Raw genomic sequence first — 23,940 nt, forward strand, 5'->3', positions numbered from 1 at the left:
TTTAGAGAATAGTATGCACTTTTGTTCCTTTTACCAAAATGCATCATCATACATTTCCCAATTTTGTATTCAATCTGCCACTTTTTTGTTCATTATTCCAATTTGCCTAACCCCTGCTGCAATCACATTACTTCCTCAGCTCTACCTAGTCCCTTCACTCATCTTCGTATCATCCACAAACTTTGCCACAAAGCCATCAATTCCATTACCTAAATCATTGACAAACAATATGAAAAGTAGCGCTCCCAATACTGACCCCTGAGAAACACCACCAGTCCCTGGCAGCCAACCAGAAAAGGCCTCTTTTATTCCCATGCACTGCCTCCTGCCTGTCAACCATTCCTCTATCCATGCCAGTATCTTTCATATAATACCATAGTATTTGAGCTTCTGAAAATCCAAGTAAATGACATCTACTGCCTCTCATTTGTCCACCCTACTTGTTACTTCCTCAAAGAACTCTGACAGATTTGTCAGGCAGGATTTTCCTTTAGAAAAACCATGTTGACTTTGACTTACTTTATCATTAGTCTCCAAGTACCTTGAAACCTCATCCTTAATAATAGACTCCAACACTTTTTTAATCACTGAGGTTAGGCTAACTGGCCGAGAATTACCTTTCCTTTGCCTTCCTCCCTTAAAGGATAGAGTGACATTTGCAATCCTCCAGTCCTCTGGTACCATGCCAGGATCAAGTAATTCTTGAAAGATCATGACCAATGCATCCGTTATCTCTTCAGCAATCTCTCTCAGGACTCTGGGATGTAGTCCATCTGGCCCAGGTGACTTATCCATCTTAAGACCTTTGAGCTTGCCTAGTACTTTGTAATAGCAGTGGCACTCACTCCTGCTCCCTGACATTCAGGGACCTCTGGCACATCGCTAGTGTCTTCCACAATGAAGACCCAAGCAAAGTACTCATTAAGTTCATCTGCCATTTCTTTGTCTCCCATTGCTACCTCACCAGCATCATTTTCCAATAGTCCAATATCAACTCTCACCTCCCTTTTACTCTTTATATAACTGAAAATCTTTCAGTGTTCTACATTATATTATTGACTAGTTTACCCTCATCTTTTTTGCCCTCATATTTCATCTTTTCCCTTCTTATAGCTTTTTTAGTTGTTTTGTGTTGGATTTGAAGAGCTTCCCAATCATCCAACTTCCCATTCACTTTTGTTACCTTATATGCACTTCCCTAAGCTTTAATGCTGTCCTTAACTTTACTGGTTAGGCACAGTTGCCTACCCATGACATTTGAGAACTTCATCTTCTGTAGGACATATCTATCCTGCACCTTGTGAACTATTCCCAGAAACTTCAGCCATCTCTGCTCTGCGGTCATCCGGGCCAGTATCCTCCTCCAATCCACCTGGGAAAGCTCCTCTCTCGTGTCTCTGTAATTTCCCTTAGTCCGTTGCGAATTGATACATGTGACTTGTGCTTCTCCCTCTCAGACTGCAGTATGAATTCAGTCATATTTTGATCAATGCCTCCTAAGGGCACCTTCACGTTAAGCTCCCTAATAAGATCTGGGTAATTACACAACACCCAATCTAAGATAGCCTTTCTCCGAGTAGACTCAAGCACAAGCTGCTCTAAAAAGCCATCTCATAGACATTCAACGAATTCCTTCTCGTGTTCCAATGCCAACCTGATTTTCCCAATCCTCTTGCATATCGAAGTCCCCCATTACAATTGTGACATCATCCTTTCTACGTGCCTTTTCCAGCTCCCTTTGCAATCTCAACCCCACATCTTGGCTACTATTTGGAGGCCTATATATGATTCTCATAATAGTTTTTTTTACCCTTGCAGTTTCTTGACTCCACCACAAAGATTCAACATTCTCTGAACCTATGTCACCTCTTTCTAAAGGTGTGATACCATCTCTTACAAACAGAGCCACACCACCACCTATCCCTTCCTGCCCATCCTTTCAATATAAAGTATATCCTTTGATGTTAAGCTCCCAACTATGACTTTCTTTCAGCCACAACTCAGTGCCCACAATGTCATACTGACCAATCTCTAACTGTGCCATCTTATTCTGAATGCTACACACATTTAAATACAGCACCTTCATGCCTGCTTTCTTAGCCCTTTTGAACTTTGCCTCTGTGGTATAATTTAACTCTTTGCTCTGTCTGCATTTGTACCTAATCATTGTCTTGTCTATCCTTACATTCATGTTACACCCATCATCTACTTGTAAACCTGCTGGCTCATCCTCAGCTCTATCATACAAGTCACCATCCTCCTGCCATATTAGTTTAAACCACTCCCAACAGCTCTAGTAATCTGCCCACAAGAATATTGGACCCCTTGGATTCAAGTGCAACCCATCCCTTTTGTACAGGTCCCACCTGCCCCAGAAGAGGTCCCAATTATCCAGAAATCTGAATCCCTGCTTCTTGCTCAATTCTTCAGCCATGCATTTATCTGCCACTTCATTCTATTCCTATACTCATTGTCGCATGGCACAGGCAGCAGATTACTATCCTTGAGATCCTGCTTCTCAGCTTCCTTCCTAACTCCCTGTAGTCTTTTTTGGGACCTCCTCCCTTTTTCTACCTGTGTCGCTGGTACCAATATGTACAACGACATCCGGCTGCTCGCCCTCCCATTTCAGGATATCGTGGATATGTTCAGAAACATCACTGACCTTGGCACCTGGGAGACAAGTTATCATCAGTTCTGTCTTTTTCGCATCAATAGGATTGATGTCTCCTTTTCTATAGAGTCCCCTTTTACTGCTGCTATCGTTTTCAATTCTCTACCCTTCTGGGCCACAAGACCAGACTCTGTGCCAGAGGCACAGCCCCTGTTGCTTCCCCCAGTTAAGTGGTTTCCCCCCCAACAGCACTCAAAGTGGAGTACATACTGTTGAAGGGGACGGCCACAGGGGTGCTCTCCACTATCTGACGTTCTCCCTTCCCTCTCCTGACAGTCACCCATTTATCTGTCTCGTGTAGCCTTGGGGTGACTACCACCCTGTAGCTCCTGTCTATCACTTCTTTGCACTCCCTAATAAGCCAAAGGTCATCAAGCTGCAGCTCCAGTTCTTTTATATGGTCTCTAAGAAGCTGCAACTCGATGCACCTGGTGCAGACGTGGCCAATGGGGAGGCTGGTAGTCTCCCAGAAATCCTACATCTGACACCCAGAACAGACACTGGCTCTGCAGACATACCCTCTATTCTCTCAAGAATTCAATAAGGAAAAAGAAATACAGAATGAACTTACCTAATTGACTTGCCTCCGCCTATTCTCGCCAAAGCCCTGCTGAGCTAAAGCCGTACCACTCTGACTCAAGACCACTCCCATGATGACCGCTTCACTGGAAGCTACCTCTCTTTTGTGGAGACTAGGTTTGTAAAGCTCTTCGCCGGACTTCTGCTGCACCTGTGCTGTACTCCAAAGTCTCCCACAAGTGCAATCCCTGCCCAAGACCCAATCAAAGTGCAAACACGTTGCACCTTAAGAACCTCCCATTGTCCCCAGCTGCATCAAAGGAATTTGGCTTGCATCTTCAGTGAGCCGATGAAACTTGACATGAAATTTTGCATGGCTGATATTCACCAACTTGGCTGAAAGATTTATAAATGAGTTGAAGTAGAACGGTTTAGAGAGGGCATTCCAGAGTTGGAAGACTAATGAAGTGAACCAAACAAATTGCATCAAATTGTACTTTACTCATTTGGTATGCTGTCATTTACATTTCAGACAAAATGATCTTGATTTTGTTGGTCATCTCAACTGGTCAACCGGCATGGCCAAAGAGCCCTTTCTGTGATGAAGGTATTTTAAAAGAAGCTTGTCACCTGTCAGAACTGCATGTCATAGAACATGATCAACTGAATGGCAATGCAAATACTGAACATGTCTTGAACTTTTCATGAACCCCCATGATCTCCCTCAGTAGATATATTTAAGACAAGGTTGGATAGATTTTTGCAAGGTAGGGGAATTAAGGGTTATGGGGGGAAAGTCAGGTAGGTAGAGATGAGTCCTTGGCCAGATCAGCCATGGTCTTACTGAATGGCGGAGCAGGGTCGACGGGCCAGATGGCCTACTCCTGTTCTATTTCTTATGTTCTTAAGAAGTGAAAAACAGAGAAAAAAAGTCCAAGACTGCTGCCTTGTTAAATTGGCATTATGGGAAGAGAGGGTCATAAAGAGCTGTTGGCACAAAAGATGCAGGAGCAGATGGGCCATTCAGCCCATTGGCCTTCATGAATCAATGTGTTGAGTACAGGAGTTGAAATTTATGCTGAAGTTGTATAAGATATTGGTGTTACCTAATTTGGAGTAATGCATTTACCTATAGGTGAGATTTGATAGAGGTATAAAAATCATTGAGGGGTATAGATAGGGTTTATGCAAGATACAGCTCTATTCCCATCTTTAATATCTTTATTTTTCCCTTTCAGGGTTCTTTTGAAGACCTGACCTGGAGTTATATACTGACTTTGGTTCCTTGCGGGAAAGGGTTTCGGACTCTCTGGGCTTCTGGGTAACTGGCCATTGTTCGGCATGCCAAGCGGTCGGTGTCACAGCAGGAGACCCATGTGTCATCAGGGGGATTTGAAATATCTACGGCTGTGTGTCCAGAAACCTGAAATCTTTGAGATCTTCAGGCACTGAGCTCGAAAAAAGCAATGTAACAGACTTTTAACATCATAAACTAGCAAATTGTTTATTATGTTTCCCTGCTTGCCGGGAAAAATGGAGACACCATCTTCTCCCTTATTAGGGACAGAGAGGGAGAGCCAGTGGTATGTCGAATGCTGGGTGAAACGCAAATTTTGAAGTAACTGCAAGTCTGTGTCTTTGCTGTTGCTTTGCACACACTTGAGTGCTCAGTGGCAGGTGCTGATGCCTTTTTTTGCCGGTGGGGGGAGAGGAGATTGTTACTTGCTGCCACTTAGGCACGGGAGGCAGGAGAGCTGGGGTGGGGGGACATTGGGGTTCTAACATTTTACTGTCATTCATTCTTTGGGGCAATCCTCTGTTTTCAGAGATGGTTGTGAAGAAAAAGCATTTCAGGATGTATATTGTATACATTTCTGTGACATTACAAGAGCAAGGATGTCCTTTTGCATTTGTACAGGGCCCTGTTGAGACCACACCTGGAATATTGTGTACAGTTTTGGTCTCCAGGTTTAAGGAAGGACATTCTGGCAATTGAGGAAGTGCAGCGTAGATTCACTTGGTTGATTCCTGGGATGGCAGGGCTGTCTTACGCAGAGAGATTGGAGAGATTGGGCTTGTACACGCTGGAATTGAGGAGATTGAGAGGGGATCTGATTGAAACATTTAAGATAATTAAAGGATTTGATAGGATTGAGGCAGGAAATATGTCCAGATGTTGGGAGAGTCCAGTACCAGAGGGCACGGATTGAGAATAAGAGGTCAGTTATTTAAAACAGAGTTGAGGAAAAACTTCCTTCTCCCAGAGAGTTGTGGAGGTGTGGAATGCACTGCCTCGGAAGACGGTGGAGGCCAATTCTCTGGATGCTTTCAAGAAGGAGCTAGATAGATATCTGATGGATAGGGGAATCAAGGGATATGGGGACAAGGCAGGGACTGGGTATTGATAGAGAATGATCAGCCATGATCTCAGAATGGCGGTGCAGACTCGAGGGGCCGAATGGTCTACTTCTGCACCTATTGTCTATTGTCTATTAAATGTACCTTTGAACCTTTGAAGAAGGCTTTCCACTGCGGTGAGGTGGGGCTGCAATTAGAGGTCATATGTTAAGGGTGAAAGGTGAAATGTTGAAGAGGAACACAAGAGGGAACTTCTTCACTCACAGGGTGCAGGTTCAATTTCAACATTTGAGAGAAATTTGGACAGGTACATGCATGGGAGGGGTATTGAGGACTATGGTCTGGGTGCAGGATAATGGAACTGAACAGCATAATAGATTGGCACAGAATATTGACAAGCATCCCCTTAGAGCAAGGGGTGTAGATGGGATGGAGTTGCTAGGTGCGTTCAGTAAGGTTTCCTGATGTGATATGTAGATAAGCAACTAGAGGCTGTACATGATCTGGTATTGGGAAATGTACCTGGTCAGCTGTTAGATAGCACAATGGGAGAGCATTTTGAAGGTAACGACCATAACTCTATCTCCTTTATGATAGTGTAATGGAGAGGGATAGGAACAGACAATTTGGAAAAATATTTAATTGGGGTAGGGGGAAATATGATGTTATTAGGCAGAGACTTGGGAACATCAATTGGAAGCAGATGTTCTCAGGGAAATGCATGACAGAAATGTGAAATGTTCAGGGTCTTCCCAAACCAGAAACCCTGGATTCTGAGGCTGAGGTACGGAAAGGTTTCCAACAAGTGGACAGTCGCAATGCTGCGGGACTGTATGGCATCCCAGCTAAGTACTCAGGATATGCGCAGCACAACTGGCAGGTGTGTTTACAGACATTTTTAATCTCTCCCTCTCCCAGTGCAGAGTTCCCTCCTGCTTCAAATTATCCACCATTGTCCCTGTACAAAAAAGACCAAGATAACATGTCTTAATAACTGGTGCCCTATCTCACTCACCACAATAATAAGCAAATGCTTTGAGAGGCTGGTCAAGGATTACATCTGTAGCTTGCTACCACCCAAGCTGCAGATTCCCGACAATTTGCCTACCAACTCAACGGATTGACAGACTACACAAAAGCCACTACTCTACATACCGTCCTTACACATCTGGAGAAGAAGGATGCTTATGTGGGAATGCTGTTCTTGGACTACAGTTCAGCATTCAACACCATAATTCCATCCAGGTTCAACAGGAAGCTCAGCGACCTCAGCCTACACCCTGCCTTGGATCCTGGACTTCCTGTCAGATTGCCAGGAGGTGGTAAGTGTGGGCTCCCTCATCTCCACCTATCTGACTATCAGCACAGGAGCCCCTCAGGGCTGTGTACTAAGTCCCCTCCTTTACTCCCTGTATACCCATGACTGTGTCGCTACCTGCAGTTCTAATCTGCTAATTCAATTAGCTGACTGCACTACATTGATTGACCTTATCTCAAACAATAATGAGGTGGCCAACAGGGAAGAAGTCATCTCTCTGACACATTGGTGTCAAGAAAACAACCTCTCCCTCAATGTCGCAAAAGCAAAGGAGCTGGTTGTGGATTACAGGAGGAATGGAGACTGGCTAACCCCCACTGACATCAATGGATCTGGGGTTGAGAGGGTAAACAGCTTTAAGTTCCTCGGCATCCACATCACTGAGGACCTCATGTGGTCAGTACGCACCAGCTGTGTGGTGAAAAAGGCACTTCTTTCATCTCAGACGGTTGAAGAAGTTTGGTATGGGCCCCCAAATCCTAAGGGGCACAATTGAGAGCATCCTGACTGGCTGCATCGCTGCCTGGTATGGGAACTGTACCTCCCTTAATCGCAGGACTCTGCAGAGAGTGGTGCGGACAGCCCAATGCATCTGTAAATGTGAACTTCCCAAGATTCAGGACATTTACAAGGTCAGGTGTGTAAAAGGGGCCCGAAGGATCATTAGGGACCCGAGTCATCCCAACTACAATCTCGTCCAGCTGCTACCATACGGGAAACGGTACTGCAGCATAAAAGCCAGGACCAACAGGCTCCAGGAAAGATTCTTCCACCAGGCCATCAGACTGATTAACTCACAATTTGAGTGTATTTCTATACTACATTTTTCTATTTATTATAAATTATCATAAATTACTATGATTTTTGCACATTTAGACAGAGGTAGTGAAAAGATATTTACTCCTCATGTATTTGAAGGATGTAAGAAATAAAGTTAATTCAATTCAATTGGCAATAGACAATAGGTGCAGGAGTAAGCCATTCGGCCCTTCGAGCCAGCACCACCATTCACTGCGATCATGGCTGAACATCCACAATTAGTACCCCGTTCCTGCCTTCTCCCCATATCCCTTGACTCCGCTATCTTTAAGAGCTCTATCTAACTCTTTCTTGAAAGCATCCAGAGAATTGGCCTCCACTGCCTTCTGAGGCAGAGCATTCCATAGATCCACAACTCTCTGGGTGAAAAAGATTTTCCTCAACTCCGTTTGAACTGGCCGACCCCTTATTCTCAAACTGTGGCCTCTGGCTCTGGACTCCCCCAACATCGGGAACATGTTTCCTGCCCTCTAGTGCATCCAATCCCTTAATAATCTTATATGTTTCACTCATTTGTGGCGAAAGATTGTAGCTGGGAGTTTTAATGTCTAAGGATATATATTATATCTAAAGGACAGGCATGGCTTTGTTGTTAAACAAGGACATCAAATCATTAGAAAAAGGTAACATAGGGTCAGAAGGTGTTGAATTGTTGTGGGTAGAGTTGAGGAACTGCAAGGGTAAAAATCCTGATGGCTGTTATATTTAAACCTCCAAACAGTAGTAAGGATATGGTCTACAAATGACAAAGAGAGATAGAAAATGTATCCCAAAATAGCAATGTTATGATAGTCATGGGGATTTCAATAGATTGGGACATTCTTGTTGGTGCTGGTTCCCTAGTGGGAGAATTTCTAGAATGCTTATGAGATGGCTTCTCAGAGCAGCTCATGCCTTAGGAGATCAGCTATTTTCAATGGGGTTTTGTGCAGATTAGAGTTAAGGTAAAGGAACCCTTAAGGGAGTGATCATAATACAATTGAATTCACCCTGAAATTTGAGATGGAGAAGCTAAAATCAGATGGATCAGTATTACAGTGGAGTAAATGGAATTACAGAGGCAAAAGAAAGGAGCTGGCCAGACCTGAGTTGAAAAGAACACTGGCATGGTTGATAGCAGAGCAGCAATTTGCTAAAATTTCTGGAAACAAATTTCTAGAAGCCGCAGGATATATACATCCCAAAGAGGAAGTAGTAACATAACTGTGGCTAACAAGAAAGTCAAAGCCAACATAAAAGCCCAAGAGAGGACATAGAATGGAGAAAAAATTAGTGGGAATTTCAGAGAATTAGGAAGCTTTTAAAAACCAGCAGAAGCCAACTAAAAAATTCAATAAGAAGGAAAAGATGGAATATGAAAGTAATCGAGCCAATAATATTAAAGGGGATATCAAAAGTTTCTTCAGATACATAAAGTGTAAAAGAGAGTGGCTTTTGGACCACTGGAAAATGATGCTGGAGAGATAGTAATGGGAGAGAGGAAATGGCAGGTGAACTGAATAAGTATTTCACTTCAATCTTCACTGTGGAAGAAACTAGCAGTATGCCAAAAAAAATAGAGTATCGGGGGAGCAAGAAAAAATAACAAACAAGATAGACAGAGGAGAATCGGGGAAATGGTGTATTCTTGGGTTTTCTGATGGCTTTTAACCGGGTACCACAGGCGAGGATGCTTAACAAGAGCTCGTGGTACTTCTAAGAAAGATTATGCTGACATTGTCAAGTGTTCAAAAGAGAATCACAGAAACAACCCCTAGATTGAAAAGCTTGTCATATGAAGAGTGTTTGATGGCTCTGTTTCAGCGTTCAGAAGAATGAGGGGTGACCTCATTTTAACCCTTCGAAGGGCCTTGATAGAGCGGATGTGGAGAGGATGCTTCCTGTGGTGGGGGAATGTAGAAGACACAATCTCAGGATAGAGGGTAATCCTTTTAGAATCGAGATGAGGAGGAATTTCTTTAGCCAGGAAGCGGTGAATCTGTAGAATTTGTTGCCAGAGGTGGCTGTGGAGGCCAAGTCATTGGGTTTATTTAAGACAGAGGTTGATAGAACTTGATTAGTCAGGGCATGAAGGGGTATGTGGGGAAGGCAGGAAATTGGGGCTGAGAGGGAAAATTGATCAGCCATGATGAAATGCTGGGGTAGACTCAATAGGGCAAATGGCTTAGATCTGCTCCTATATATTATGATCTTATGGTCTAAAGAGGCCAAAGAATAAATGCCACCAAACTGTTGGAGAGTCGGGTTTGAATCATCCACCACTATTGACACCTCCTCCCTCACAACCCCCAGGTGTTCCTGACATAAAAGTAGCAATAAAGGTGGTAGAAACTGCTAAAGCTTTTAAAAATGTCCTTCCTTAGTGGAACTTCTTCCAAAAAAAAATTCAGATTTTGGCTTCATGCAATTTTCATTTCCTTGCTCTTTCATTCCTGTGATTATTGTTCACAAATTAGCACTTTCCTGTAAGCTGCACGAAAGGGCCCCTGCAGATTCATCCATTCATACGGGACAAAGTTTGGATTTTGTTTCAAGGAGCAGATGAGGAGAGCAGAGAGGAAGAAAATCATATTTTGGTGAAAAGAGTTAGGGAGCAGTGACACCTTGAGCTAGTTTTCATGTTACAAATTCTATGCAGTCCTATAGACAAGCACCCAGAAAATTCATGTATTAGAATATGGAATATTTATTTATTGAGATATAGCACAGAACAGGCTCTTCCAGCCCTCTGAGCCACACCAGCCAGCAACCTCCTTTCACAGGACAATTTAGGACAAACAAACTCACAGATGGTGATCTGGAATTTGATGGTGCTGGAATTGAACTCCAAACTCTGGAATGCCCCAAGCTGTAATGGTGTTGTGCAAACTGCTATGCTACCGTGGCACGCATATAACACTACAACGGAGCACAGTCCCTTCAGCCCATGATCTTTCAGCCTACCCCAGTATCAACCTAATCCTTCCCTCCCACATAGCTCTCCATTTTTCTATTCTCCATGTGCCTATCTAAAAGTGTCTTAAGTGTCCCTAATATATCTGCCTCTACCAGCACCCCAGGTAGTACTTTCCACACATGCACAACTCTGTGTAAAAAAAAACTACCTCTGACATCCCTCCCATACGTCCCTCCAAACACTTTAAAATTAACTAGGAGCAAATATCCTGCCAAGCAACTGTCATGAAGCCAGTTATCTCAGCGAACTGGCATGAAGCTTCAAACAGACATACTTGAGTGAGAGATCTAAACTAGAACAATAATATTCCTGTGCTGAGTGCTTTTCCAGCACGTCATTAAATTCCCCAGTATTGGACAAACTTTCTATTTATAGAACAGCTGCATATTGTCCTGAAGTAACTGCACTCATGTCTGGCAGAATGATTTCCTTTCAGACATCTGGCACAACACACACACACACACACACACACACTTCTGGTAACATTTTAAGTTTAATCCCTTTTACTTTATTCAAGCAACATCTTGTATTTACTGAATTTTAAAGAAATATCATTTTCAGCTCAGTTTCATTCCTTCAAGCTCCATTGTCAAAAGTTAACATACAGTTCAGAATCACTACAGACACTCAGAACCAGCCACATCAAGCTCAAATTCAAGGTAAGTTGTCATTCATTCATACACATAAATGCAGCAAAACAAAACAGCTAAGGTGCAAAACACAGAACCAACAGCCATTACACAGCACAAGGCACGTATAAGGCAGCAGTAAATGCAGGTCACGCAAAAAATATAATGTAGCTCAAGTCCCTCAGTGATACGTTCTGTAGATTGATGGTGCATGGGTGTTGTTGGCAAGGAGAAACACACAGCAGATCAAGCATCTTGTGTTCATGCAGCCGCAGGCGAACGCAATCCGGCTTGTTTTCCATCAAGTGGACACTGCAGGGCAGCAGCACTGAGAGGGGCTAGTCCCCAACATAGTATGAACTCCAGTGCATTGGCTGCGCCTCTGATCCCATCAACACCAAGTTTGCAGTATTTCACATTACCAATGTCCAACAGGGTCTTGTAATCACAATGAAAACATCCAGGACAAATAATCATTTCTCACATTACCGGCTTTGCGGTTTGAAACTTGCTGTGCCATTTCTAACAGAAACACAGGCTAGAAAGAGCTTAGCCAGTGAAGGGGTGCATTAAGTGACTTACACAAGTCTCCACTGTGGAAACCACTAGCAATTTGGTGGAAGTTCCAAGTGTTAGGGGTCATGAGGTGTGTGAAGTTACCAGCTGAGGGAGGTGGCAGTTCTCATACGTGCAAGAGGCAGTTAGTTTTGAGGAAATAAGAGGCTACAAAAGGACTTAGACATATTGGGAGAATGGTAAAGAAATAGCAAATGGAGTACAGCATCAAGGAGTGTATGGTCATGCAATTTGGTAGAAGAAATGAAAGGGTTGACTATTTTCTAAATGGAGAGACCATACAAAAAAATGAGGTGCAAAGGGACCATAGACCAGAAGATCATAGACCTTAAGACATGGAGCAGAATTAGGCCATTCAGCCCATCGAGTCTGCTCTGTCATACCATCATGGCTGATCCCGGATCCCACTCAAACCCATACACCTGCCTTCTCACCATATCCTTTGATACCCTGACTGATTAGGAAACTATTAACTTCTGCTTTAAATATACATAGAAACATAGAAAACCTTCGGCCCACAAAGCTGTGCTGAACATGGCTTTACCTTAGAAATTACCTAGGGTTACACATAGCCCTCTATTTTTCTGAGCTCCATGTACCTATCCAGGAATCTCTTAAAATACCTAATTGTATCTGCCTCCACCACCGTCGCCAGCAGCCCATTCCACGGACTGACCACTTTCTGCATAATAAAACTTACCCCTGACATCTCCTCTATACCTACTTCCAGGCACCTCAAAACTATGCCCTCTTGTGCTAGCCATTTTAGCCCTGGGAAAAAGCCTCTGACTCTGATCAATGCCTCTCATCATCTTATACACCTCTATCAGGTCGCCTCTCATCCTCCGTCACTCCAAGGAAAAAATGTCGAGTAAGATGTTGTTGTTGTGACACCACTAGCCAGGTTTTCAATCGCCCTCCTATGGCCCAGTTCACCGACTTGCAGCAAACCTGTAGCCCCTCCTCTGCCTCCTACATTCACCTCTCTGTTGTCCCAACTTCTGGAGCCTTGCTCCTCAGCCTCTTCCTAAAGGACAGCCAAGTGATCAGATTTATCAAAATATGGCCTGGGCGTGGAACAGGAGGCATTCCTTATCTTATGTTGGGACCTCTGGTACTACAGATTACAGTATATGCTGATGGTAATAGGCAGGGTTTTCTGGTTGAAGTCCCCAACTATGATTTGAAATGTGTCAGGATGGACTGTTTCTTGTTTGAGGATGATGGCATTCACTATCTCAAGCGCTTGATTATAGTTGGTGGCTAGTTGTACGTAAACTGTGGTCAGGCTTGTGGAGAACAACTCAGGACATGCCCACTTCTCATTGCCACCATCAAGAGGTCCAGGAGCCTGAAGACACACACTCAACAGCTCAGTAACAGCTTCATCCCCTCCACCATCAGATTTCTGAATGGACAATGAACCCATGAACACTACCTCACTATTTTTTGTTCTCTTTTTGCACTCCTTACTTATCTTTTCAATAGTATATATTTCTGATTGTAATTTATAGATGTTTTATTATGCATTCCAATGTACTGGAGCAAAACAACAAATTTCACGACAATGTCAGTGATACTAAACCTGATTCTGATTCTGACCTGAAGCAGGTCAGTATTTAGCTGGAGGGGCCATTAGGTGGAGGAGGACTAATAAATCCCTGGGGCCTAATAAGAATTATCCCAGGTTGCTGTGACAACCAAAAGAGGAGATAATTATATTTATACACAAGTCTCACTGCCAGAGGTGACGTGAAGTCTGATACAAACATTACATTTAAGACTTGCTCTACTTAGACAGGCACTTAAATAGCCAAGGCCGAGAAAGAAATGGTGGCAGTGTGGGGAAGCAAAATTGTTGACATGGATATGGCCAGCTGTAATATCTATTTCTCTGTAGTAACATTTAAAAATTTTTAAATACAGATACAACACAGTAACACTCACGTGATCAATTAACATACCAACCTGAACATCTTTGGAATGTAGGAGGAAAATGGAGCACCTGTTGGAAACCCAGGGCGAATGTACAAACTCCTTATGGACAACAGTGGGTTGTTGGTGCTGTAATAACTAACCATTACCCCAGTATGGTTTTGAATGTCACTGTTCACAAATGGGTTTTATTCAGTAATTACAGAGAGTTGATAACACAGCCACAGGCTGACTGATTCAAGCTGGTATTTACGTCCCAAAGACCTATTCCTACTAATTCTCCTATAATCCTATTAACTATTAATTCCACGTCCTTCTCATTTTTAATCCTGTTTTCTCTTAAATAAATCCAAGCTACCCATCATAAATATATCATTGGTCATTCTAACCATTCACTGGGAAATCAGTTGTCTCTTTAATTCCCTATTGGGCCCATTAATAACAACCCTATTTCCACAGAAAATTGGTTTGACCTTCAAGTAAGGAGATAGATTATCTGCATCTGTTTGCAATACCTACTGTGATGGAAATCGATCCGTGTAACAGTTTAGTGCAATACCTCATGTTGGAAATTGGTCTGTGTACACAGTTTAATGTAATGTGATTGAAATTCAGTTAATGTACAGTTTCGTGCAATACCTCTGATGATGTACCATTAGTTTTTACTCTTACCGGAAACAGGAATTTGTTATGCAAGTGAAACATTTTTCAGAATATAGTCCAAGATTGAATTAAAAATACTCTGGTACAGAATTCAGATAAAATACTGTAATGCAAGGTCTGATATCATGTCATTTCAAAACTGCAAAATATTAATTTATTCAGACAGAGCTCAGAGTCTTCCCTTCCAGCCATTTGAGCCTGCAACCCCAATCAAATCCTTGCCTAATCATGGGGCAATTTATAATGATCAATTAACTAGATTGATGAGCCTCTGTCAATGATCTTTGCCCTATCAATGGGGACAGGAGTGGTTCTGGAGGATTGGAGGGTTGCAGATGTTGTTCCTTTATTCAAGAAAGGGAGTAGAGTTAGCCCAGGAAATTATAGACCAGTTAGTCTTACCTCAGTGGTTGGTAAGTTGATGGAGAAGATCCTGAGAGGCAGGGTTTATGAACATTTGGAGAGGTATAATATGATTAGGAATTGTCAGCATGTCTTTGTCAAGGGCAGATCGTGCCTTGTGGATGTGACTAAACACATTGATGAAGGAAGAGCAGTAGTTGTAATGTATATGGATTTCAGCAAGGTATTTGATAAGGTACCCCATGAAAGGCTTATTGAGAAAGTAAGGAGGCATGGCTGCTAAGTTAACAAATTTCACTCATGCTGGTGATCATCGACCTGATTGTGATTCTGATTCTGGTGCAGCAGGAACCAATTAACAGTAGGTGTTGAGTCTAGAAGTATCAACTATTGGTGTAGTAATTACCACACATTGCTCAGCACAGAATCTGAGCAAATAAAGCTGCCTTTCAAATGGGGTAATTCACACTACTAAAACATATTCCACACAAGTCCACTTCCACCCGACTACATACGACTGTAACCACCTGTCTCATCAAATCACATCATGGACAATGCAGAGGTCCTTTCTGGCTGCTGCTCCCGTGCACGTTCGAGCTGGGAACTGTCACTGTTGGACTGGGAGGCTGTTCGCGCACCATTCGAGCAGGGAGGCGGGCTGTCCCGCAGCGTTTGTGTGGGACGAGTGGGAGCAGGGGAGCTGTTCGCGCACCATTCGGGGTTGGGGGGGGGGGGTGGTGAAGAGTGTTTCTGTCCCGCAGCGTTTGTGTGTGGCGGGCGGGGGGAGCTGCTCTTCTGCCGGGCTGGTGATGGGGGCTTTCCCCCACCCATCGGACGGGTGTGTGGGGGGGAGCTGTTCCCCCACCCATCGGACGGGTGTGTGGGGGGGAGCTGTTCCCCCCACCCATCGGGCGGGTGTGTGGGGGGGAGCTGTTCCCACAACTTTCGGGTGGGCGGGAGGGGGGTGTTCTGTATTTTTTTCTAAGAACATGAAATGGTGCTTCAGACCGGCACGGGCTATACTGAATAACTGTCTCGTGAATAACTGGGCATGTTTTGTTCTAACCTTTACCGAAAAGTTAATTTTAAAAATTCGACCGGAAATTTAAGATGGATGTAGAGAACTTCCAAGAAGATCAGTGCTTCAGTACTGAGCACTATGGGTCGTGTAAAAGACGCAACGGTTGGGTAGTTTATTGTCTCCGCAGACGGTTTATTTTCAAATGTAGACGCACGCGATTATTACAAGATGAACCCTGTGGTTGCCACAGGAAACATCTCTTTGTTTCTACTTGGTTAACATGCCTGCAATGAAGAGGGAAATTTAAGAAGGAACATATTTCGCCGATAAAATTTTAAAAAGCCCTACACCATTTGAGAGCGCTCCACTTCTCTGCAACAATTAACTAGTCATCTCAGAAGAGCCATGAATGGACACGGGATGTACAGTAAACTTAATCCTCCTACAAAATATTTCTTGATATACAATTGAAGATTACGGTATTTTTAGGTGGATTGCACAGCAGGTTATTACTTTGAAGAGTCCATGCAGATAACTCAAGTTGAAGTTTAATTGTCCTTCAAATGTACACATGTATACAGCCAAACGAAACAGCATTCCTCAAGGGCCAAATTGCAAAACACAGCCAATTGTCACACACAACACATATAGTACATACAGTCACAAAATAATGTTAGCACAAGTTCCTGAGTGGCATAGCCTGGGATTACTGGAGCAGATGCTGTCCTGGATTCTGCAAGAACAAGCAGGCAGCAGTTCCTCATCTTGCTCTGAGTCAGCCACAATTGAAGACAATTCAGCTAGCTGACACTGGACAGCAACACCTAGCAGAGAGCTGGCAAGCTAGGGCCAGTTCCCAACCCTATACGCCGGCCACTACGTACACGCATGCTGGAAGCTCAGTTGTGAAGCAACAACAAGCAAAAGCAAACATGAGAGGTTCTGCAGATGCTGGAAATCCAGAGTGCAACAATCACACAACATGCTGGAGGAACTCAGCAGGTCAGACAGCGTCGAATAAACAGTCAGTGTTTCAGGATGAGACTCTTCATCTGGGCTGGAATGGAAATAGGACCAGTCCTTCAACTTCATAAACTTCTCCACTCTTCCTCCTGATAATGGACTAGATGAATGCCAGTGATTACAGACAGAACTGTCAACTGACTATTCTGGCCTCACATGTAAATGGTAACAGACTCAAAGCAAAGAACACAATCTCTCTCAAATTCCTCCATCAGTGACTTGTCATACAGAAGACTCTCAGCATTCATTCTGAAACAATTGGCCTCTGGGTCCCATACCAGATTACACATGCTGTCAATGAAACTTATCGAATGGTGAAAGAGAGTGGATGTGGAGAGGATGCTGATGGATTACTCTCTGGATGCAAAGGAGAGATGTTCTACAGGGATATGGATCTGTGACAAAGATCAGTGTCGATCCTGTTCCACACAGAGCTGCTATCTGGGACTTCACAGCCTAATCCTGATCCCACTTCCTCTCTTCTTCCATTGCCCACCTCACTGTGTAGGCTGAGAAACAAGACGAGATAATGGAAAATTATCCAAAGGATTGCATTACTTGGGAACAATCAACTGGAGTTACAGAAAAATCTCCAAGTGCTTTGTAAAGGCTGAAGAAATGGAGGATGAGTATTAGACCATAAGACATTGGAGCAAAATCAGACCATTTTATCATGAGGGAAGGACAGATGGAGCCGAAACATTGAGGCTCGGGCCAGGGCAGCTGAAAACTGTTCCACCACTTCACAGAGGTAAGGCCCTCCACTTTCAACTGGGGATCAACTTTCAGAAATACCTCTATCATCAATTTTGCATTTCCCCCTTACCTAACTCTACACCGTTCAGACAATACTCTGCCCTCTTGTTCCTGCTTCCAAAGTGGATAACTTCACATTTATTCACATTGAATGACATCTGCCAAGTATCTGCCCACTCACTCAGCCTATCCAATTCTCCCTGTATTCTCCTAACGTCCTCTTCGCATGTCACACTGCCACCCAGTTTAGTATCGTCAGCAAACTTGCTGATATAGTTTTCAATGCCCTCATCTAAATCGTTGACATAAATCGTAAAGAGCTGTGGTCCCAATACAGAGCCCTGTGGTACCCCACCAGTCACCTCCAGCCAGTCCGAGAAACACCCATTCACTGCTACCCTTTGCTTTCTATAACATATGGATTGACAAACCCAGCAAAACATGCCCAAACGTGTCAAAAATACTCAAATCTGTTGCTTTTGTGGTGATGCAAATCAAATAGTTTCAGGAAATAGCATCATTTACATTTTAATTGCTTGGCCAAGGTTACAAGGTCATTTAAATAGAGCGCTTGTTTTGAATGTGAATTCATAGCAAAACACGTACGCTTCAACTTCGCAATGACGAATTCTGTGAAATTAGTCCGTGAAACTGAGGACATGTGCTTTGGAAAAACATCAGCTAAACGTTTAAAATTCTCTGCAAAATGTCAGCACTCCGTGGCATAAACTAAAAAATGTATTTTGACTTTTTGTTACTTTAAAGATGCGGTCAGGAATTTGAGACATTTGAAAGGTATTCTAATTATGTAGAATGAATACAAAGATCTTATGAAGTGCAGGACCACACGGTGCAGCCATCGAGATCCACAGGCCAGACTCACAATGACTTTCTATCTGAGGATTAACGGTCCTCTAACCTTTATCCTTTAACCAAAAGTCAATCAATACTTGTGTACGTAACTGCAGTAAGTCACCACCCCCGTTTCAGTACGCCTAGATTCAAGATTGTTTAATGTCATTTCCACTACAAAAGTGTAAGGAGAAAGAAATATTGTTACTCCGGATCCGATGCAGCACAAAAAATACAATAAAAAACAATAAATGTAGATACATAAGAGTTTATATAGCTAATCACAGGAAACAGTTAATTAAACAACGCGTGCATGACATGTAGTTTGGGGAAGAAATAAACGTTCTCTAAGTTTCCCCATTTATAGATACATTAGGCTTGGTTACGAAAGTGGCTTTTCTCATTATTTTAAATGAACGGTAAACAGGGCAGCAGGGTTACAGTGAGTGACAAGCGAGTCTCTGGTGACAAAGTTACTCTACTCACACTGTTCGCCGTCCACCTCTGCTCCCTCAGCCGTTTCACTACTTTACGCCGTGACTGTACACTGCAAAAACCACCCAGATTAATCTGCATTTGTCCCAGGACGGATGTTGCAACTTCTTGTTATCTTTCAAGTGTAGCTGACGTAAAGCTCTCCCGCCTCGGCGCGCCCCAGGTCCTAGTGCCTGCTGTACTCTACAGTCTACTTCGAGAATCAGGTGTAATGTCCTGCAATTTGCTGTTTTGCGGCAGCAGTACAAAACAATAAAAACTATAAATTACAATAAGTACAATGTATATAAAGAGGAAAATTAAATTAAATGAATAGTGCCAAAGAGAGGGGAAAGGAATGAGGTAATGTGCATTTAGATATCTGATGGCAGATAGGAAGAAGACATTTCTGAAAAGTTGAGTGTGTGTCTTCAGGCCCCCGTACCTTCTCCTTCACTCGGAGGAAACAAAGATTCAAGTTCAAGTTCAAGTTTAATAGTCATTCAGCAATACATATATATGCAGCCAAAAAAACTACATACCTTCTGGGCCAAGCTGTAAAACAGTACCAGAGCGGAAAAGCATACAAAGAGATTTGAGAGGCATGGCCTGCAGATTGATGGAACACGGGATGTTATAGTGAAGCCACATTTCCATAAGAACAAGCACACACAATTCCTCATCTCATGCAAGTGCAGCTGCAAATGTAGGCAATTCATCCTGTCTTCCATCAAGCAAACACTGGAGAGCAGCATCAGTGGATGGGCCAGCCTCCAACCCAACACAAACTACAGCACGGCTCGCCAAGTCGATGCATTCTCCCACACGGCCTCCAGCATCTCCTCCTGCAGACGACTGCAATAGGCACGAAGGCCTGGTCCATGGGACAGCCAATGCAACACAACTCCCTGGCCATTAGACTCTCCAGTGAACCAGTCAACCAGACTTGCCGTATTCTACATTACCATAGGAGCAGAATTAGGCCATTCAGCCCACCAAGTCTGCTCCACCATTCCATCATGGCTGATCCCAGATGCCACTCAACCCCATACACCTGCCTTCTCATTATATCCTTTGATGTCCTGACTGACCAGGAAACCATCAACTTCCGTCTTAAATATACCCACAGACTTGGCCTCCACTGTCAGAAGCAGAGCATTCCACAGATTTATTTCTCTCTGACTAAAGAAATTCCTCCTTACCTCGGTTCTAAAGGGCCTCAAAACTGAGGCTGTGCCCTCTAGTTCTGGATTCTCCACCATAGAAAACATCCCCTCCATATTTACCCTATCTAGTCCTCTCAACATTCAGTAGGTTTCAATGAGATCTCCCTGCATTCTTCTAAGTTCCAGTAAGACAAGGCCCAAAGCTGCCAAACATTCCTCATATGTTAACCACTTTATTCCAGGAATAATCCTCGTGAACCTCCTCTGGATTCTCTACAATGACAGCACATCCTTTCTGAGATAAGGGACCCAAAACTGCTGCGAATACTCAAGTGTGGCCTAACTAGTGCCTTATAAAGGCTCAGCATTATCTCCTTGTATTTATAGAAACATAGGTGAGTGCATGGAATGGGCTGCCGGCGACGGTGGTGTGGCTGGATATGATAGGGTCTTGGATAGGTACATGGAGCTTAGAAAAATAGAGGGCAATGTGTAACCCTAGGTAATCTCTAAAGTAAGTACAGGTTCGGCACGGCATTGTGCTGTAAGTGTAAAAAACTTATCCCTGACAACTCCTTTGGACCTACTTCCAAGCACCTTAAAACTATGTCCTATTGTGTTAGCCATTTCAACCCTGGGAAAAAGCCTCTGACTATCCACATGATTAATGCCTCTCATCATCTTATACACTTCTATCAGGTCACCTCTCATTCTCTGCTGCTCCAAGGAGAAAAGGCTGAGTTCACTCAATCTATCATAACGCATGCTCCACAATCCAGGAAACATCCTTGTAAATTTCCTCTGCAACCTTTCTATAGTTTCCACATCCTTCCTGCAGTGAGGTGACCAGAATTGAGCATAGTACTCCAAGTGGGGTCTGACCAGGGTCCTATATAGTTGTAACATTACCTCTTGGCTCTTAAATTCAATCCCACGATTGATGAAGGCCAATGCACCGCATGCCTTCTTAACCACAGAGTCAACCTGCGCAGCAGCTTTGATTGTCCACTGGACTCGTACCCCAAGGTCCCTCTGATCCTCCACGCTGCCAAGAGTCTTACCATTAATACTATATTCTGTCATCATATTTGACCTACCAAAATGAACCACTTTACACTTGTCTGGGTTGAACTCCATCTGCCACTTCTCAGCCAAGTTTTGCGTCCTATTGATGTCCTGCTGTAGTATTTGACAGCCCTCCACAGTATCCAAAACACCCCCAACATTTGTGCCATCTGCAAATTTACTAACTCATCCCTTCACTTCCTCATCCAGGTCATTTATAAAAATCACAAAGAGAAGGAGTCCCAGAACAGATCCCTCAGGCACACAACTGGCCACCATCCTCCATGCAGAATATTACTCATCTACAACCACTCTTTGCCTTCAAATTAAGATTCCTAAATATAATTCCTTTAATTGTATGCAGTGTACAGTCTGTTATTTTGTAGCATTAATTTGTAAAAGGGTAGCAAATGACACAGAATCGAGACAAACCGAGGTTTGGGGTGGGATCAAGCACACCTCAATCTCACGAGTTTGGCTGGAGGTTGTCTTCCCTAGACTTACACAGCCATGAAAACCAGGGTATTGCTCTTGCAAGATTCCTACCCTTGAGGTCCTGACTCTCAGCTTCCTTCCTAACTCTCTGTACTCTTTCCTCTGAACCGCCTCCGTTTTTTATCTATGTCATTGGTACTAATATGTACCAGGACTCAATATGTACTACAGTACTCAAAATGGAGTACTTATTGTTCGGGGGGTGACCATAGGGGTGCTCTCCACTATCTGATGTTTTCCCTTCCTTACACTTCAATTGAAATAAACATCTTCAAAGGAAATTATCTCTTGCAAAATAGGTATTGGGATAGTTAACCCATCAATTTCATTTGATAACATTTAAGGGTAGTAGTGAGATATCTCAAGTCGAGTATGAAGTCCTCCTAAGGGGTTGTCTATTGGTGGGTCCTCAGATGGCCAATCTGAGATCCAATATTCTGCTGCAGTGTACAGTGGTGCTTGGAAAGTTTGCCAGCCCTGTAGAGTTTTCTCTATTTCTGCATGAATATGTCCTAAAATGTTATCAGATCTTCATGTAAATCCTAAAATTAGATAAAGAGAATCTTACTGAATAAATAACACAAAACCATTACACTTGTTCATTTATTTATTAAGAAAAATTATCTATGTATTTGTTGGAAAAAGTATGTGAGCCTCTGGGGTAATGCCTTCCACAAAAGCTATTTGGAGTCAGGTGTTGCAATCAAAGAGATGAGATTGGAGATGTGGGTTGTAGATGTGCCCTGCCCTATAAAAACACACACCAAGTCAGGTTACTCTCAGAGCCTGCTTTTCTCAAGAAAGATCTGTTTATGTGCACCATGCCCCAATCAGAACAACTTTCAGAGGATCTTAGAAGAAGAATTGTAGAGATGCATGAGCTCGAAAAGGGTCAAATGCATTTCTAAAGACTTGAGTGTTCATCAGTTCACAGAAAGAGAAATTGTCTGTAAATGAAGCAAACTCAGAGACAGACAGACAGACATACTTTATTGATCCTGAGGGAAATTAGGTTTTGTTACAGCCGCACCACCAAGAATAGTGAAGAAATATAGCAATATAAAACCATAAATATTTAAATAATAATGTTAATGCGAGGAGAGGGCATCCTGCAAAGATCATACCAAGAGCACAATGTGCAATGCTGAAAGAAGTGAAAAAAAAACCATGGGTAATGACAAAAGACCTGCAGAAATCTCCAGAACTCATTAAAGAGTCTGTTCATGTAACCACTATAAGCAAAACACTTGGCAGAAATGCACATTGCTATATTTAGAGGAAAAGGGGCACAGCACACCAAAACCAAACCCTCAACCCATCTGCAAAGCATGGTGGAAGGAACATCACGGTTTGTGATGGATTTCTGCCTCAGGGCCTGGACAGTTTGCAATCATTGAGGGAGAAATGAATTCAAAATTGTATCAAGACATCTTTTCAGGAGAATGTCAGGGTGGCTGTCCATCACCTGAAGTTGGATAATGTAACAAGACAATGATTTGAAAGACAAGAGTAAATCAACTACAGAATGGTTTAAAACAAAAGAAACCTTCATGTTTTGGAATGGCCGAGTCACAGTCCTGACCCAATCCTACTGAAATGTTGTGGAGGTCCTGAAGGAAGCAGTTCATACAAAGAGGTCCAGCAACATCCCAGAGTTGAAGCAGTTTTGTAAAGTCATATCACCTAAAATTCCTCAAAGCCAAGGTGCAGAACTGATTAACAGTTCAGAAACATTTGCTTGAAGATATTGCGGCACAAGGGGAATAGGGGTCACTCCAGTTAGTGAAAACAAAGGTTCACTACTTTTTCCCAACAAATACATGTCATATTGGATCATTTTTTTCAATAAACAAACAAACAAACAAGTATAATGTTTTTGTGTTATTTATTTAACTGGGTTCTCATTAACTAGTTTTAGGACTTATGTGAAGACATGACAACATTTTAGGTCATTTATGCAGAAATTGAGAAAATTATACAGGCTTCATAAACATTTTAGCAGCACTATAAATGGTGGCTGTGGTTAGTGGTTGGGTCTTTCAGGAAGGAAAATCGCCAATATGTTATAGATATTATTTGATAAATATTATGCAAGAGTATTTTGGCTTTCATTAGTTGGGGGATTGAGTTCAAGAGCCACATGATAATGTTGCAGCTTGAGTAAACCCTGGTTAAATCAGCATGTATGAATACTATTTTTGTACTATTTAAACAAAGGTGACTTAGCCAATTTTCTTGTGATCACTAAACCTTGTTGGACATTGTTAACGTGGAATGC

The 23,940-nt window shown here is 42.9% G+C and overlaps 1 protein-coding gene across 3 annotated transcripts in view; it reads right to left on the reverse strand.

Annotated features, from left to right (window-relative positions):
* Positions 1-19,067, reverse strand: part of tmem71 (transmembrane protein 71) — a 74,020-nt gene extending 54,953 nt beyond the window's left edge. For all 3 annotated transcript variants that reach the window (XR_009514902.1, XM_059985298.1, XM_059985295.1), the window contains exon 1: positions 18,949-19,067. The gene's annotated coding sequence lies outside the window, so the exon portion shown is untranslated. The remainder of the gene's footprint in view (positions 1-18,948) is intronic.
* Positions 19,068-23,940: the final 4,873 nt, after the last annotated feature.

The sequence above is a fragment of the Hypanus sabinus genome, chromosome 1 (assembly GCF_030144855.1).
Source record: "Hypanus sabinus isolate sHypSab1 chromosome 1, sHypSab1.hap1, whole genome shotgun sequence".
Lineage (NCBI taxonomy): Eukaryota > Metazoa > Chordata > Chondrichthyes > Myliobatiformes > Dasyatidae > Hypanus > Hypanus sabinus.